Below are 19,836 nucleotides of genomic sequence, written 5' to 3'. Positions count from 1 at the left end.
CAAATGCTGCGTATTCTCCGGAGGTAGTTCCTTCCAGTCTGGCCCTCCTTTTATACCCGAATATCTTGTCGCTATCCTTTCCACAATTTGGTTCGCAAATGTGTCAACAAAAAGAATTACGCAACAAAATTGACCGGCGAAGTTAGAATTTCTACTTCGGAGTACGCCTACCGGTCAAAATAATTACGAGAGCACGAGAAAGAAAGGGCAATCGATCTACCAAGATAATTCGACACGAATAATTGTTTGTAGGATAAATAGCAAGTTATCAGAGGCTATTTGTCAGGCATAGATCCCCTGGGTACCGCAAGAAAGCTACCCGAGAGCTAAAAGAAGTCTGGTTTCTACTAGGATTCCGCTGTAATCCTATTACTCATATGCTGTAATCCAATTAGGACTCCTAATCCTACTAGGAATCCTGCCCCCTGGGATATATAAAGGAGAGCAGGGGTACCTGGATAGGTAGAGAAACTAGGAGGGCAATTAGAGCCACCAAGAGGAAGAGATCCAACAGAGAGCTGCCTACAGGCAACTCAACACCCAACCGCAGGGCGCAATATACAACACCCCAAAACAGGACGTAGGGTATTACGCTACTCTAGCGGCCCGAACCTATCTAAATTTGTTCTTGTGTTCTTGCGTTCATCTTCAAGTTCCAGATCCGACGATCCCTCACCAAATAATCACCTACCTTAGGATATCCCTAGGTAGGCTGACGGTAAAAACACCGACACCATTATTCGAACTTTACTGAAGATTTGCCCCCTCCACCCCCCCTAAAAAATAATAAAAAACATTGATCGGCCCTTTTCGGTTAGAACTGGTTCGTGTACGTGCCTCAAAGTTAGAAATTCCCAATCTTAGGTCCATTAACCTGGAACTTTTGCAGCATGCTTGACCTTGATCAATTCAGCTGTCACGTAACCAGCATGCTTAATTAACCTGGAAAACTTTTGCAGTCCAGCAATGTACTAAATTTTTTTTATCGATGTGATAAAAGAAAGGCTTGCTCAAAGTCGAAATGTGCCCACGGACGCAAAAGTCGCGAAAAGGCACGTGCACCCCCGTTTCTTTTGGCTAGAGGGAGTGCATGTGCATGTCATAGCCTCGTAGGATAGGGCCCAATAATTACCAAAAAGCAAAATTCGCTGAGCACGGGAGGGCCAGCGTGCAAAATGTGAACCGGATAAGGGGGGCGGCAGACGGACGAGAAGATATCGAATCGCGGCTTCACAAAATCGAAATCCCAAGGGAAGGGATGGATGGATGGATGGATCCGTTGCAACGCACGGAACAGCGGGCAGCCGTCCGTCGTCGCTACGCGCCAGATAAAAAAGTTTTTTTAAAAAAAACGAGACGGAAACGACCTGGTACTTTTTATTTATTACTCGCTCTGTTTTTATTTACATGTACCTGTATTAAATTAAATTTGGCCAACTTTGACCAAATTTATAGAAAAAAATAATAACATTTACAATACCAAATCTATTTCAATGAATCTACCATGGAGTAGACGTTGATAGTGCATACGTTGGATAGTATAGTTTGTTGCTATATTTTTCTGTAGAATTGGTCAAAATTAACTTTAACTTAGGTATATCTCATGATGTAGAATGTATCTCATTCAACGAAGAGCATGTACGTGAAATATGTGATCATACTAGAACATCTATGATGATATCATCTATGATGGTATATACACTAGGTATATGACCATACATAGAGTATGTAGATATATTAATTTTTATATACTAGTACTAAGGTATAATTATAATATATTTAAAAAATAGAGGTTTTTTTGAAAATTTTTGCATATATCCTTTTGAAACATCTTAGAATCAGTATATGAATATACTCAAAGTGATAAATAAGTATGCGGACATACGCACAGTGATACGATGATGGTGAAAATAGCTACATGCGAGTGGTATATATATATATTATTGCTTCCTTTCGACCATCTTGTCTAGGCCGGCCGGCGCCAACCAGCCGATTTATTTGCCGTGGCGAGAACGCCGGGGTTCCGAACAGGTTCCTTGCCTCATCGTATACATAGGGTTCCTGATTTCTGTTCCACATCTTTCTTTCTTTACAGATCTGGCCAGAAGATGTATGGGATTGCTAGCTATCTTCGAGAAGAAAATTTATTTGCTCTTTGTAGGGAACATGAACATTGAATAATAGAGTGAGCAGCGTGCTCCGGATCTACTATAGTAATTTAATAAAATAATTATTGTGTTGATATTTCTGTTCTAAGGCCTTAATCAATTAGTGCAACGTTGCAAGCAAAAAAAATATATTGCGAGGATTCCGAAGCAAGTGTGGATAATAATCTCATAAAGACGAATTCTGGACGGAGAATCGAACCACGTCACCTGTTAATCCGCTAACCGTTGGATCCGGCCAACTCGCGACGCAGGCCGTCCGGTGCAGGTCTATTCGGATCTCTGCCTCCATGTGTTGGAGCTGCCAGTCTCGTGAACGGCATGTCCGTGTGCTGCTCCCCCTTCCCGGAGTGCAGCGACGGAGGTCACTTCCGAGAGCAGCTTCCAGAGCTGCAGGTCAACACAATGCCGGCTCAAGCAGCAGCTCCATCAATGGCGTCCAGCGGCTGCGCCATCTCTCCATGGCTGCAATGCCCTTTGCCAGCGGCCAGCGTGGCCTCCACTGCCTCCAAGGTGTGTCCGACAAAATGTCCAGACCCTAACACAGGAAGCTGCACAGTCCTTTACTCTTATTCTATGCTACCAACGTTAAGGCTCAGGTTGGTGTTGGTTTACTGGACCGAAAGCTTACCAACTCTATCTCATGATATTTTACCAACAATTTATCATAGCACCTGATAGTCACAAGCTTGGGGGCACTAACACTCTGACATGATGATCACAAACTTGGGCAGACTCACCAATTTTGCATTGCCATAATTTTGCGCTGCCATATGATAATCACAAATATGGCATCACTAAGAAGCTGCCAGATGTACAACAACTTTATTTAAGGCTAGCAGATCATTCATTGATACCGTTGTCATGAGACACTTGTTCTGTACGAGCAGAAAATACCTATTTGATCTCTTATTATGGTTGGTGTAATAGATGGAGTCTTGTTGGTGGGTATATATTACAAGAGCAAGATTAGTTTCTTAATGCACAAAAAATAGCTGCGGATTTAGTTTTGTCCAAAGAAGTTACATTGTTATTTTTTGTTACTGTCTAACATGCTTACCTAGATATAACTCTGAAATGTTCCATGTTCCTTGCAGGTCTATTTGTACAGATGCTCCCATCTGAAATGTTCTATGTTCCTTGGAGTTTTATTTATGCACATGTCTTATCACTCAGCTATTCTGGTAGAAGATGCCGTTGCCTTGCAGCATATAGGGATCCTGGTAGTCCTGTGAAATGTTATGTTTGTACTTTGTAGAGCATTGCCCCTTGTTGTCTTTATGATCTGAGTAAAATAATATATACCCAATTATGCAGGGGAACTAGATTGGCAGAGAGCATAATAGTCTCATACAAAATTATCATGCATAATTTTTCCTTTGTCACCTAAGAATTTAGGAGACATGGATAGTAGATTAAGGAACATTAGTTTTTTTAGAAATGAGATGAACAAATATACACATTTTAGAACTAAAAGCAATCATAATGCCAGCCATGTGCTTTCTAAAGATCTCAAAGATCTTAATTCCTTTTCCTTTTAGCCTTATTGAATCGTCTATTCAAGAGGGCATTGTATTTGCGTCTTTGGAGCGCATGTAAAAACTCTATCCTTCTAATTAGTTAATGCTGGAATCATTCCGGGTTTCTTTACAAAAAAATAAGATCGCAGAGACTAAACCTTTTCTTTACAGGCAATTTTCCTTGCTGCACATCAAGCTCTAGATATCTTTGATGATACCTGGTGAAAGTTTTATATTGCAAACTTAGTAGCTGATACAGTTAGCTCTCATTCTCCAATTTTGAGTAATCACAAGCGTTGGTACATAATATTGGGCATCATATTTGCTACAATCTACTACTTTTGATCATAGTAGTCTGCTGAAAAATTGCATCATCACTTGCATTAATGTAACCATGTGACCTTTTACGTGCTTTTGGGGTTCGTTTCAGGTAACCAACCCCTCCATAACTTAGAAGGTGTTTGATTGTCATGAAAGTGGCGACTCTTATTTTCCAACATTTCACTTGTATCTTCAACCTCTGTATCTACACAGATAACCTGTGAAAGGGAGGCATTCCAGAAGTCTTTCTAAAGAAAAAGTGAAGTAAGTTTCAAGATTCAGAAATGCCAGCTGCTGAGCTGCAGTATGTACCCCATTATTTGGTTCCTCGCATCCTGTAGCTTTTTCGTCCCTAAGCCTTTTTTATTTCTGCTATGATTTTTGGATTGCCAGCTTTGTCAGATCAGTTCCAAAATACCATTTCCAGTTGAGGTGAGAGCATCATGATCCAAGGTGTGCGGATAGTATTCACTCTGATTAATACTATATTTATTATATAGCTACAGCTATTATCATCAATACCTTCGTCCTTCTCCTGTGCAGGTTCTTCCGAGGGTGATGGGTTTTCTCACACACAAGGATGCAGCTTTGTGATGCTACCTGTCTTTGGTTTCGGAGGGGAGATTTATAAGAAAAAGATATTGCACATGGATTACTTAGTTTTGCTCGGATGTTGCTGTGGCGATCTACATAAATTGGCAGTGGCACACACTGATATCTCACTGAATTTCTCCTCGGTTCAACTATTGTCTGCTGATAATGTCATAATGCAAAACAAAGTTTATTAGGTAACCTCGATTAGAGATCAGTAATTGCAGCAACCGTTGACTGGCCAAGTAATCCATTTGGATGATTGAAAGCCTAGCATCGAGGCTCCTAATTTAAATTTTGGTAATAAATGACAATATTTGTGAACTAATAATTTTTTGATAAGAAACAAGTATAGATTGGTCCAAGAAAAAAATGTTGAGCCCATAAACACCTGCAACACCAGAACAGAACAAATCGGCCCAAGACAGCCCAAAAGCACCTCCAACAACCCTCAACCAGCCCCCACCCCCCCTCCCCCCCCCCCCCCCCCCGCCGTAACGTTGCAAGCGTCCATTCTCGATTCAACGCCTCCGTCCTTTTCCAAGCAAAAGGGCCCAGCAGCTAGTGAGCAATCCTCGCGCCCGTCTTCCTCGCGTCGATCCAGCAAGCAGGTGGGATCCTGTTCCCAATCTGCATGTCGTCTTCCTCACGTGTAACATCTTAAATTTTACCCTTAAAAGTATCTAGCTCAGTTTTATAAATTTCAAGGTTCAAAAATTCAACATGGCAATATTTAAAACTCATCATAGGCTCCAATTTGATTTGTTGCATTCATGCTGGTGCATATTTTATTTTTGTATGATTGTGGTTGAGCTCGAGTTGTTTCCAGAATTTTTTCCAAATTTTTCAGGATTAAATTCTATTTTCTATGCTTTTATTTCTATGAGTTTATCTCTTTTTCTAGCAAAAAGTAAAACTCCTTTTCTTTTCCTCTTCTCTTTTTTCCTTTCTTTTCTTCCCCACCTAGGCCGCCGGCCACCTTCTCCCCGCCGGCCCAACTCTTTTCCCCGGGTCGGACCTCTCTTCTCTCTCTCTTTTGCCTTCTCCTTTCCCAGCCCATGCCAGCCCAACCCGTGCTCTTTCACCCTTTTCTCCCTACGCTACCGATAGCTGGGGCCCTCTTGTCGGTGTCGTCCCCTACCGCGAGTAGGATCGGACTCGGGTCCGACCCGAGTCTCCCCTGGCCCCATGGGGCGCGCATGCCAAGACCCGCTCAGTCCCCTGTGCCGCACTTTTTCTTATGCCGCGTGGCCGAACCCCAAACCCCTTGTGCCTCCTTTTTCCGCCGCCCCACGTGTCCTAGAGCTGTTGCGTCGCCAAACTCTCTTGCCGCCGCCACTCGACCCAATTGAGTAAACTTAGGAGCTTCCCGGTGTTTTTCCACCTACTCCGGCCATCCCTCGTGTTTCTTAGGGCCGCCGCATCCTCGTCGGACCCCCGCTGCCACGAGCTGTCGCTAGGCCGCCACCACCTCGGGCCTCAGCCGCCCTGCACCACCTTGCCAGACTCCCCACGTCGCTCCCTTTGTTTCCCCCCTAGCGGTGCAGTTTTTGGTGCACCGTAGCGGCGCTACTCCGGCGGGGCATCGCCGTGCAACTGTCGGTGCCGCCGCGTCACCGTCCCCCGCCGCCGCTGTCCCCGAGCTTTCTAGGCCGACGGATCCGCAGCCAATGGCCTGGATCGGATCACGGGAAGGCCTGGTGGTTTTGCAGAAACACCCCCGTCTTTTGCCAAAATCAAATCGTCGTCCATATCTATTCAAAACTAATTCTACTTTGGTCCTGTTTCTTTCTTTTAGACCCCTAAGCTTTTCAAGTTTATAACCTGCTGCCCCTAGTTGAGGTTTTAGCATGTTAACCCTCATGTTTTTATAAATTATGTTTTAGCTTCCAGCTTCTTTCTGTTTAGCTCTTTTTGCTAGTTTTTCTCGCGTTTAAGCCCCTACAGAGCTATTTTAGCGTACCTTTAGCATTTTAAATCCGTTTTAAGCGTTCTTGGTACCGTCTTGATCGTTGTAACATGTAGAACTAGTTTCTAAGCCTTTTATCTCTATTTTTCAATGATTGATGTACTATTTTAATTTATTTCTTTTTGTTTGCTTGTATGTACTTGTGTGGCTTTTGCTTGTTGGTGACGAGTAGACAAGGAGCCGTTTGAGAACTTCCAAGAGCAAGATTTCGAAGTGACTAAGCAGTAGCAAGAGACTGAAGGCAAGCATATTTCTTGATCATATTTCATCCCAATAATATTTATCTTTACGCTTACTTGCATTAACTTGACGGGTTCCTACTTTATCCCTATTTGCTTAGCCATGTCCTTGAAAGTCGCGTTATGAATTTAATTGCTGGGTAGATGGTTTAGTTGCTAAACTATGGTTACGGGTGGTATATGAAAACAATATTGATACATGCTTCACATCTCTTGGAACCGCTGAGATAAATTGATATTAATGATTAACTTAAACCATGGAGAACCACTCGGGAAAATAATGCAACCACAAGAACTATATAGCTCTTATTTTAGCTAATAATTAGATGTCTTTAACTTGTTGGCGGTCGTTCCAACGCAAGAGGGGGACCGTGATGAGGTGTTCGCTGCCTGCTAAGGGTGTATGCATGGCTATGGTCACACTTGGGGGAGGTTCACTCACGCAGCGGCTGAAATCTTAGCAGACCACTGCCTTGTTGGAGCGTCTTTGGAAAAGCTTCATAGTAAATTCCTATCACTCATCTCGAAAGTGTTTAAGGATCTTGCAAACTCGGGCATTAAAGGAGACACGACTTGTGGGTAAAGTATGCAACCTATCAGTCATGCTCACGTTCAAGAGCGGCTCGGACCCTTACATGACTTGCTTAATTTGAATCTGTGGTATAATTCAGTTATTTGTTGTTCCAAGCTTGTTTATTACCCATTTAACTTTGTTTTTTATATAAACATGGACTATATTCATTCGTGGCTTAGTAAATAGGTTGTAAATGTTCAACTATTTATTTAAAATACTTACCGCTTTATCCAGCCAGTCTTTATCCTTATTTAAGCCTTGCATGTCATTTATTTTTCTAATATACTTGCTGAGTACCAACTATAACTGTACTCACCCTTACTAAACAACGCTGCTTAGAACAAGGTCATTTTGAGAAGTTTCACAAGAATATTCAGGAGTGCTAGGCGTATGTTCCCCCAATTAGCTGTCTGTGAAGTTTGGTTGTAGCATTGCCAGAATTAATGTGATTTTGAAACGCTTACTTATTTATATTCATAAATTTAGTTCGATCTGTAATAAATAACTACGGTGCTTTATAATATTGCTTCTGTTATTCACTTTCGCCGTCATATATGTAATTTTGATGCTGGCGCACATGCGATTTATCCTTCCATTTATTACTTTAGTGTGACATCGCGTCGCTCCAGCAAGAGAAGGGCCGGGCCGCCGCCGGCATGCCGTGGAGGTCAGGGAGGCAAGAGGCCGCGGGGAGGAGGGCCATCGCCACCGCCGCCGGGTCCGCCACCGCTAAGCTCGGACATGTACCCCGCCTAGTGTCGCCGCATCCGGACCGCCACAACAGCTAGAAGCTTCCATCATGAGGGACGTGTACCGCAAGCGTATCGTCCTCCGACAGGGGCCTCTGCCCATGTCCGGCTTCCCCGCGCTCCTGCCGGCACCATGAGTATTGCTTGACTCATTCTGTTCTCGGGAGCGATCCCGAGTGGCGGCTGGCGGCGAAGGGCGAGAAGGTGTCAACGGGGAAGTGGCGAAGCGGTTGGCGAGAAGGGCTTGGGTGACGGAGTTAGATGCACTGCCCATGATGAGGAGTCAGGGACTCGACGCCTTGCTACGATCGAGGCGGCCATGATAGCAACGATGAAATGGGAAGGACGTTGGTTGGACTCGGGGCGGATGGCGGCGAGGAGGTGGTGCGGGTACCGCAACAATCCGCGAGGAGCATCTTGTTGTGCTGCCGGGGCTGGTGGCGAAGGAAGACGAAGGAATGCTCTCTAGCGGCTGGGCCCTTTTGCTCGGGTAAGGATGGAGGCCTTGGATTGAAATGGACGCTGGAGATGGAGGGAAAGTTGCAACATGACATCATTGAGTAAAGTCAGTGACTCCGGCTCCGCCCCAACCGAAAATGATCCTCTGCAGTACTTCTATCTGCAGTTGAGTAACTGATATGTGGATTCGGGCCCACATGTCGGTGAATCAAGTGCAGCCGCAACCACTCGAGAGGATCCCTCTCCCTCTCCCCCTCTCGCACTCTCCCTCCCTCACCCGCACGCCGCAAGGCGCGCCGCCGTCCCTCCCGCCCGCCGCCCGTGCAGCCGTGCAGGTGGCCGCCGCCGTCCCTCCCACCGCCGCCGCGCAGGTGGCCGCCACAGCACCTCCCGCCCGTCGCCCGCGCAGCGACGGCGACGGCGAGGTTCCGAGGCCTACAGGCGGCAGCGGCGGCGCCTCCACTCCAACGACGGCAGCAGCCCGCAAGGCACAGCCTCCTGCAGGTTGCAGTGGGCAGCGGCGGGCCAGAGCTTCCTCCTCCCCACGCGAATCGACGGCGACGCCTCCTCCTCACGTGGATCCGCCTGCGCGATTGCAACGGCGGCACGCAGGAGAGGCAACTGAGCGTCGGCGGCGGCCGCCGCCGCGGGACCGCTCTCCCGAGACGAGCACCGTTGTTGGCGCAGGGAGAGGTGAGCCCGCCGTTTCTGCCCTCCCCCTCCTTCCCTCCTCTTGCCACCACGGCCCACGCGTCGTTGTCACCCAAATCCGAGCCGCCCGCAAGATGTTCGATCAAAATCCTGATAGGAGCTTCAATGCACGGTGATTAACCTGACGCCATGCTGCAGGCCGACACGCCTGGCGGCGGCACCGCCTGCATGACGGTCAAGCTCAAGGACCTGGTCCCGGCGGCGACCAACACAGTGAACACGATGTTCATCGTGTTCGACAAGGCGGCACCGGCGGCCCGCCCGCCAGCCGCACCCCCCCCCCCCCGCCCCTCCACCCACCCCCACGCCCAGGTCTGCAGCGGCGAGGAGGTGACGTGCCTGGCGCTGGTGGCGGACGACACCGCGGCGGCGCACTTCCTGCTGTGGGGCGGCGAGTGCGGCGTCTTCGAGCCGGGCGACATCGTGCGCCTCACGGGCGGCATCTTCTCGTACCACAGGGGCAACGCGCTCGTGCTGCGCGTTGGCCGCCGCGGGCGCACGGAGAAGGTGGGCGAGTTCACCGCGCTCTTCGTGGAGACGCCCAACATGAGCGAGATCCATTGGGGGCGCGACCCCGGAGGATGGTGCAGGAGGCCATCGTCTCGCCCTACTCCCAGGTCTTCAAGCTGCTGTGGTGATCTTGCTTCCAATCGCATGCGCATCGCAACATGCGGCATTGCCATTCTTTGCCGACCCTGCTGGCCGCCCCCCTCTGCCCCTCCGCATACCGCGCTTCCCTCTGCTTGCAGGCTGCAGCACGGACTGCTGCCCTCCGCCGAGCACCTGCAATCGAGCCTGACCTGACCTCAATCTCCGCCGCCCGTGCCATGGCAGTCACAAAGGTCCCGGAGGGCCCTCCTGGGGAGGACCGAGGAGGGCGACGCAGGAGCAGTGTGCGCGGGGGTGGGAGGCCACCGGTAACAGGGGGAAGAGGTGGTTATACAGCTTCTCCGGCTCGCTCATCATCGCCTCGTCGGTAGCCATGCTCCTCCTCAACTCTCTCGATGAACACGGCGGCGGCAAACGAGGTAAAGTCAACTGCCTCTCCTCTTACCCTTTGTCTTTACCATTTTCCAATCCATCTCGAGGAGCCCCTTGCTGGACTGCTGCCACTCATGGCCTCTTGCTGTTGTCAAGCCAACCTTGAATGAAGGGTCTGTTAATCCTGCTGTATATGGCATAGGGAGAATTTGATAATCCTGGTAATACTAGTGTTAAATCTGACGAAAATGATGTGCATTCAGAGGTGACACTAATGCAAGAAGATCAATTGCGCTCCAATGAATATGTGCGTAGTGAGAAAATATAAGCTCTGAGCTAAGATAGCCAGGTTGAGTTTTCGAAAGATCAGGTTGCGGATCTTCCTCAGACAGATGTTGATTGTCGAATTCCAATCAAGATAAGAGCGATTGCTGAAAGGGGACCTCATGTCCCTCCTGCAGGCTGCAGCAGCAGACCGTATCAAGCTGCTGCAGCCCCTGCAGGGCAAGCAAGCTAAGGTATTGCCTAAGCACTTGCCTTACATTATATTAACAAGGGAGTATTAAAAGAAGCCACCACGTTCGCCGAGAGAGTCTAGAAATTTCCACGTTAATCTAAAAAAGAGAAGAATTTTCACCGTTACATTTAATGAAGATCTAACAGTCCAAACTGACTAGAAGAGTCCATGTCGAATTCAATGAAGATGCAACGTTCTAAACTACAGAAAAGGGTTCATATCCAATTAAAGCTAAAGCTATAACAGAGCCATAGCAAATACAGAGCCCCCAGTTTCCATATGTGTCTTGGCTTTAAAAAGAGAAAACGAGAAATTATTGATTTAGTCTATAATTAATTACTATGTTATTTCATATGAAATTATATTATTATAAAATCACATTAAAAAATTGTAGGAAAATATAAATTAAAATTCATCTGTACAATGAGTCATATAGCTAGGAACACATTGGACATTTGACATCTTCCATATATTCATAAAAAAAAAAAAGGAGAAACAGTTCTAACCAAAGTTTTCCAAAAGGGCTCCATCTCTGTCAGAGAAGCCGTTGCATCAAAGGAGCTACTGCCAAAGCTGTTTCAGCCACTGCTGGAGTCCTACCAAACTAGCCCTAAGTCGATAGCCTACGATACACAACAAATGATTCAAACAGTCGCTATCGCTACTCCTCTTCGCTCAGAAAAAACAGCAAGCTCTGAGGCACAATCTAAACTCAGCAACTGGGCCAAACTAAATAGGGAACTTCTCCATTTTGTGCATTGGACGTGAAACACACTAATCGGTTTCTAATTCATTACTATGTTATTTCATATGAAATTGTATTATTATAAATCACATTAAAAAATTGTAGAAAAATATAAATTAAAATTTATTTGTACAACGAGTCATATAGCTAGGAACACATTGGACATTTGACATCTTTTATGTATTCATGAAAAAAATAGGAGAAATAGTTCTACCAAAAGTTTTCTAAAAAGGGCTCCATCTCCATCAGAGAAGCCGTTGCATCAGAGGAGCTACTGCCGGAGCCGTTTCAGCAACAGCTGGAGCTCTACCAAACTAATCCTAAGTCAATAGCCTACGATACACAACAAATGATCAAACAGTCGCCATCGCTACTCCTCTTTGCTCAGAAAAAACAGCAAGCTCTGAGGTACAATCTAAACTCAACAACTGGGCCAAACTAAATAGGGAACTTCTCCATTAGGTGCATCGGGCGTGAAACACACTAATCGATTTCAAATGTGTGGAGGAAAAAAAATGGAAGATGGAGAAATCGGTAGAAATAGCGGGAGAAAATGGAAGTCAAAGAAAAGAGTTAGAAACAATAGCAAAGGTATGTCTAGAACTGTACATCACTGAGATGACAAAATTCTGAAGTGGGCCAATTTATGCAGTCAGTCAGATGGGCTAAAAATAAAAGAAAACGTCAAAATAACCCCCTCACGTATTGGAGTTCGTCTACATAACCCCCTAAACTATAAAACCGGATATTGAATACCTTGAACTATTCAAAAACGTGTAAATAACACCCTATATGGTTCTCTAGAGTGATTTTGATGATGTGGGTTAAATAGACGAACCCCAATACCATAGGGGGTTTTATGTATAGTAACCAATGTGGGAAAAAATACCAATGGGTTCGGCCGAATAAAAATTAAACATGATATTTTTTACCGAAATCCGCAACGTATTTTTAAGTGTAACCTTTTATTAATCCATGATCGTTTTTAATTCGCTCCTATAATGAGTCAGATCTAGGTCCGCTGGATGTTATACAGGTACTCTAACAACTAGGCTAGAGATCTTTTCATTAAATAATAATTAAATTATTGCAAGGCTCAAATCGAAGTCCAACATCTAAGTTACAAGTCGTTGGCTTCGACAACATCACTACCACATATATTTAAATATATTTAGTAACTACATATAAAAATAATTTGTAAAAATATAAACATGTATTTAAGTTGATCACATATTACAATTAATCAGCAAACTTAGATACATCCATATTCAAGGTGATCCAATATTAAATTCAATCCTCAAATTGTAGTTTGCAAGTTAAAGTATTAGAACAAAGTAACTTAAAAATCGATGATTTATAGTATTCATGAGAGCGAATGCGAGATAAATAAAATACCAAATACATCTCCTCTGTTAAGGTAAAAAAAATCAGATAAAAAACTAGCTACCCGCACTATTAGCGCGGACCACCTTGCTAGTTACTGCTTAAGGCAGAGGCAAGGTATTCCACTTGCCCATGTTTCAGTAATTACTGCTTAAGGCAGAGGCATGGTATGCTGAGAGAGTCTAAGGCTTGCAACCCAAGAAGGATAATCCAAGGGGTAGGAAAAGAAACGTAGAAATACTGTTTTATTACTTGCTAGAGTAGCAATGACCATCTAATTAAGACTATTATCAACACAATAATCCAGAGAGACCAAGAAATTACAGGGGAAGTACTGTTCGTTTATTTTATTATATAAAGATACATATGATGTGCCAGTCCTGAACCCATATTAGAACTGAGAAACATGGCAACACTGTGTGCATATTTTTTCTTTTTATCACCTATCTTGCCATATATAAATAAACACCTGGATGTTCTGTTAGTCTAAATATATTCTAATTTTCAGGGGAATTTACTTTATCTTAGTGGCATACTGCACCTTTAGATAGTAAAGATCAGAAAAGCACAGCTCATATTTAGAAAGTATTACACAAACTGGCAAGTTGCAGCTTTAAAGAAAGTACTAATGGCGAGGAATTGGCCATGTAGCCCAACCTGTGCACTATGTGATCAAGCACCGGAGACAGCAAAACATCTTGTTCTTTATTGCAGTTTTGCACGTGAGGTGTGGCACAGAATTTCTTTGTGGTCTGGTTCAGCAGCCAGATACAGGTGGAACACATCGCTTGCTGGTTTACCAAAGGAATTACGGAGGTCCAAAGCAGCGATCCTCATGTACACAGCATGGAATATATGGAAAGCAAGGAATCATCAGGTGTTCGACAATCTGATGGCAACACCGGCTCAGGTAGAAGAAGAGATCAAGTGGGAGATTGCGCTGCGCAAGAGAGCTCTTGGAGAGCGGGTGGAGGTTAATTTTTTCCATGATTAAGTACCTTTGTTATGTTGAGTTCTTTGAGTTTCCTAGTTTACTTATGTAATCAAACTTTTTATGAACTTGCTTGCTTCCTCTCTTAGCATGTCAACACTAGATAAATAAGCATAGTAAGTTCAATACAGTTTTGTTTTTCGAACAATTCCCCGCAGTTTGACAGCACAGATTTGGCTTTCACTTGACGCCACCGGTCACGGGTCGAACCTGCTCCTTTTGTCGCTAGCACTGCTTGCAGATGTCCGCTCAACTTCTGAAATAAACAAGAGAAGTGCAACCAAATTGTTGGTTTAGTGTGTTGGCAATATGGAAAAGATAAAGGGTAAGAAATTGGGATCATACTTCGCTTCTGGGGTTCCATGCCCTTTTCAGCTAACTTCTGCAATTCTTCGAGGTCTTTAATCCAGAGGTCGGTATCTCTAGTCTTCTGCATTTCCTCCATTCGTTGATGTAGGCCTTCCCTTTCCGCCACGAGATTGGGTACACACTCAATATCACGCTCAGCACATGATAGATTAATGAGATGATCAAAGCCTGAATCCCCCTTGTAACCTTTTTCAGTGAACTTAGCAATGAGCTTCTTTCTGTTCATCTGCTTGATCTCACCTTTGTCCATTGCTTCGAGATACATAATGGTATTATCAATTCTTATCATACCATTACTCATCCTTTCCAGTAGCTTTGCCTACACATGAGCATTACAAATCTTGACTCTATACAATATCAATAAACACAAACATAACAAACAGAGAAATGAAGTACCTTCCTTGCAGCATAATAAGGAAGACTCATGTCAAAAAAGGCTGTCAGTGCTGCACGTATAACATCATGTTTTTATTATACGTCTCATTGTGAATTTCAGACCAACAATAAAGTACAGAAGAAAAAAACTTATTTTCTTCTGCGTTATCAAATAGACGCAGCTCTTGCATCTCATCCAGTAAATTTAGAGTCTCTACAGACATTTTCCTCACCAATTTAAAAGCGTCCGGCAGGCCTCTCTTTCTAACAAACATCATGTTGCCTTTGTCCAAGGAAACGCTGAACCTCTAGTTATTTTCATCCTCATGCAGTTCTTGAAAACACTATACGATAGATGCAATTCATTTCAGTAACATAATCATGAAAGATTCATGCATAAGGCATTTTACGAAACAAAACTTGAAAAGCCTTTTTATCATATACCTCAATAGTTGGATATTTCATTTTGGAAGATTCGGATCTATTACTAGCATCAGGCATTACGGACTGGAGAAAGCTTTTGTACTCAACAATTGTTCTGCCTGGAGGTATTTCATTTATTTCAATTACCGTATCACTGATTTCTGTAGCACAACCATAATGGTGCATTTTATTCCACGTTCATTGTCAGTAGATTTTTCAACCCTTCCCTGATAATAAAAAAAGGGACATCAAAATCAAACAAAAGTAAAAAGAGTAAGTGTCTAACACACATCCCTAGGAATTCAGATGGATGCAAATTGTGGCTTCGTTGGGGTAATAGTAGTAAGACACTTGGGCTTCCATGCAGAGAACAATAGAAAGTTTAAAGCAAGCCGTGAGGTTTCAGAAAGATACCTTAAAACCTCTGTAGCCTGGTTTCAATGGTATACTGTTGCTATCTTCTGCAATGGTGGGGCATTAATAACATCATTCATGTGATGGTTTGGAATGTTAGATCCCCAACCACTTCCTATTCCGGTAGTGCCATTCACCAATGACATTGGGACAACAGGAAGGTACCTATGGAAGTGGAGTTAGATACATTAACAACAAATCGACCACTTATTAATTACGAGTGCTGCAGGACAATACCACTTTGCTTGAACTAACTTTCCATCTTCTTCCAGTGTTCAAGTAAATCTTTATCATCATCCCGAAAAATGAACTTGGTTATGTCATTCAATTCAACATATAAATAATATGCCCTGGAATGATCTTTGCCTCCCTGAAATGATACATTTTCGAAGAAAAAAAAGATAGTGGTTTTCAAACTAAAAAAAACAAATATCACATTCTATACCTCATATCGTGAACCAAACTGGCCTGTGGGCTCAAGCAAATTCACACTATTGCTTCCAACAAAAGTCGAGTCATACCAATAATCGTGCCTTCCATACTAGAACTACCATGCCTATACAGAGTTTTGCTGACAACATCACCTGCAAACTCACCAACCTAATGTGTAGCAAAAGGCCAGGCTCAGATATCTGATGAGGTACTATCAAGTAGTATAAGTAATGAAGTAAAACATATTGTGATGCACCAATGTAACTTCTAACAATAAATTTAGATTATCTGGCATGTCATCTGCTCTGACTAAGCTGAGAAGACAGCACAATACCTCATGGATTGTGTTTTCTCCTGGCAGATTTAGTTCCTCATCCTAGATTGTGTGGGTTTTGCAGAGTTTGTGCTTCAATCGTCGGAGGACATATTCCGTGAATGTTGAAGATAGGTCTAGTGCCCAAGAATACGCAACTATTGTGACTTCAATGGAGCCACACCTGATGTTCAGCGGGTGGTTTGTGTTTTCTAGGGTGAGGCGTCACTCTGGTGCTAGGCAGGAGGAAAGGAACTTTGATTGTCTAGATTAACTAGGCTCTCGTAAAGTAGTCACGTATGGCTTCTGCAATTAATTTTATATTAGATCATATTTAGTCTTTCTAATTACTATCGGAACACCGAGGTGACACCTCCTAAATTTGAGGGAGTACGTGAAACTAGTACGGAATAGACAGTATGATGTTCAACTTTTTATCATTAACCAAAAAATGTTTACGCAAACCAAAAATACAATCTAGAGACTTTATTTTCGAATTTTAACTACTGATTTTGTCGAAGGAAATCTCCAGCCAGGTGGCGGAATGCACCCGCCTAATTCTAGTTAAGGATGAGTTTGGAGGAGACTTAGGAGTGCTTGATCGGTGGGCGGATGAACACAGGAAAGACATAAGGATTTTAGAGTGGTTCGGGCCGCCGGAGCGTAATACCCTACGTCCACTTTGGTGTGGTATTGATTGTAGAAGTCTGGATGAAACTTGAGCCGGAGTCTAAGGTTGGTCCTTGTGAGCTTGAGATTGTCTTCTAACAAGTGCACGCTCCCTTTTATAGTCCAAGAGAGGTGCTTACGCTGTGCGGGGCTCCGACAGGTGGGCCCGGCCAACAGGAGCCTGTTCTATGAGAGATATGGAGATCTTCATCTCCAGCTCCTCTCTGTAGTCCTCTCGATCGGGTATGGCCGTGTGCAGCCTTGCCTGCACAGTGACTGATGTCAGTGTTACCCAACAGTGTAGCCGTGCTGCCACTGTTGGCTCAGAATCTTCTGTCAGGCGAAGGAGCAGTGCTGACCTGCCGCGCCGTTGCCTCAGCGCGCACTGTTGCAGTGCACGTCTCGGCACACCTGTTGCAGGTCATCATCACCCGCGCGCGCAGCGCCGTGACGGGACTACACGTCGTCTGCCTGCGCGCGGAGCACAGTGACGCGCCGCTTTCAGATCAAGCGGGCTTACCGTGGTGTCAGCCTACCTGCCCCGTGTGTCAGTGGCAGTCCATACTTTTGACTTAGGCGCACCCAGCCCACCTACCCGCATTTAATGCGGTGGTTGGGCTGGAGTCCCGCGAAGGGCCTTCTGCCACGGGCACGTGGCAGGGCCAGCCCCGCTCCTACCACGAAGGCGGCACGTGGTGGCGCCGGACCCCTTCCCGGGGGGAGGGGGGTCCGGACCCTCGAGGCCGGACAGAGCGGTCAAGCCCATAGAGGTCTGGCCCCACACGTGGCGGCCCCGGACCTCCCTATGGAGTCCGGGCCCGTGGGGGCCACCCGAGAGCACCCCTGCCCTTAAGGGCACGTGGAGGCACCAGACCTATAAGAGCACGGGGGCGGTCCGGAGACCATGATCCTAGCTGTCAGGCCGGGCCGTATGCCACGTCACCCAGAGGACGAGGAGGAGGCTACGGATAGCGAGACACTAAGGGTCTGGACACCCTAGCAGGAGGTACCCCTGTCCGTATGTACCAACATATTTTTTTGTACTTTTCATGTGTGGCCTTGTTTTAGATGTCGCTGGACAGGTCCTGCAATTTCAAATTTCAAAAATGAAGAAAATGAATGGAAAAGGAAAAGGAGGTCAAATGGCTCAAATCCTCATCCTTTTTTATTGCTATGAGTCTAGATAAATTAATTAGCCCGTTCAGGTCTAGAGCGGACCCGAATCATCCATGTGTCTGGATCGATGCGCTCCCGAGCTTTTGTACATTCCTGGTGGATCATCATCTCACTTGATAAGAAGAGGCGAGCTGTGAGCTTTAATTCTTTTTTAAAAAAATCCTTGAACTCTAGTCACTTAATTAACTTAAAGTCCCTAACCTGGTCATGACTATAGATGGCCATTCGGGCCATCCGGCACGGGCTCGGGCTGGCTTGGGCACAAACGAATCGGGCTAGGCCCGGCATAACCAGGCTATTGGGCCGGGCCGTGCCGTCCGTCGTGCCACGTCTTCGGCCCAAGCATGAGCTCACGGGCCTATTTCGTGCCGTGCCAGCCTGAAAAGCACGGCCTTCATCGTGCCCGTGCGCTCGATGGAGACCGTCGCACCTACCGTTGCCGCCGCGCCCAAACGCTGGCCGCCGCCACCTGCGCCGGCCGCCTGCGCCCACCGAGCCGCCGCGCTGGCTGCCGGCTGCTTGTGCGTCGCCCGCGCCCACTGCCGGCCGCACCTGCCCACCTGCGCCTGTTGTGGGAGTGGGTGTGGGGGGGAGGGGGGGAGCGCTCACGATAGATAAGATTGGGGGAGGAGCCGAGCAGGGCGGGCTACCATGATGCCTCGTATATGGCGATATGGGTTGAAGTGGAGTGGAGTTAATGGGCCGTTTCAAGCCTGAATCTAAAATCCGTACCGGGCCAGGCCGCCCGCCATGCCATGGTGACGCCCCAAGCACGGCACAGAGTACTGGACCATGCCGGCCTGAGCACGATAACCATCGGGCCATGCCGTGCTTGAGCCGGGCTAAAAACTCGAGCCAGGCTATCGTGCCTCGGGCCTTTTGGTCATCTATAGTAATGACTATCCATACTAAAAAGTAGTAAAACATTAGATCACCGAGGAAGAACTAAAGGGTCTCCTTTTGCAGTGTACTACGTAACTGCAAACACTTATATGTTTGCAATTGTTTTGTGGGTGGTGGTTGCCAATTGACAATTATTTGAAAGCGCGTGTAACCCCAGTGCAACGAACTTTGTGGTCGCTTCATTCTCCTTAATGACACGTTCTCAAGGAAAAATATAACTGCAAACAGAGATCATTTTTTTAGTGCGCTGGTGATCTCTATCGAGATCACTTTCTGCTGTACTTAAACTCTCTTCCCCTTTTTAATAATAAAACATGCTTAGGCACGGTCGTTGAAGAAAAAAAACTGCAAACAGAGCACGTCGGTACCCCGTAACCCCCAAAGAAAAAAAACATGAAACACTGTTCGAATGTACCTGTGCTGAAGTTGCAGAAACAAAATCATTTATTTACTCTCGTTAACACTATAATCGAAATGAAGAGGATCATCCTGCATGGACAAAAGCCAGTAATTGATTCCTGACTAGTGCTCGATCAATATATGATAATTCTAGTTTTGATTGCTTTACGTGCTGAGCGACAATGGAATCATCATCAGCTTTTGAAAAAAAAATCCACGAGGAGCCGTTCATAGTTTTTTTTAATCATCATCAGCTTTTGAAAAAAAATCCACCAGGAGCTGTTCATAGTTTTTTTTTCTGAAATGTTGCAGCAATGATCTGAAAGAAACGTACAGATTTCCAACATTACAAACAGACTAGAGCTGCCAAAAAAAAGAGGAAATCCAAAGCAGGTCCGGTGAACGGTGAACCCAAAAACAAAAATCAAATGAAAAAATCGTACTCAAT

General features: G+C 45.4%; 1 pseudogene; it reads left to right on the top strand.

Annotated features, from left to right (window-relative positions):
• Positions 1-8,794: 8,794 nt before the first annotated feature.
• LOC112903007 lies at positions 8,795-14,100 on the top strand (annotated as a pseudogene).
• Positions 14,101-19,836: the final 5,736 nt, after the last annotated feature.

This window comes from Panicum hallii, chromosome 8 (assembly GCF_002211085.1).
Source record: "Panicum hallii strain FIL2 chromosome 8, PHallii_v3.1, whole genome shotgun sequence".
NCBI lineage: Eukaryota > Viridiplantae > Streptophyta > Magnoliopsida > Poales > Poaceae > Panicum > Panicum hallii.
This window is presented reverse-complemented; position numbering and strand designations above follow the sequence as displayed.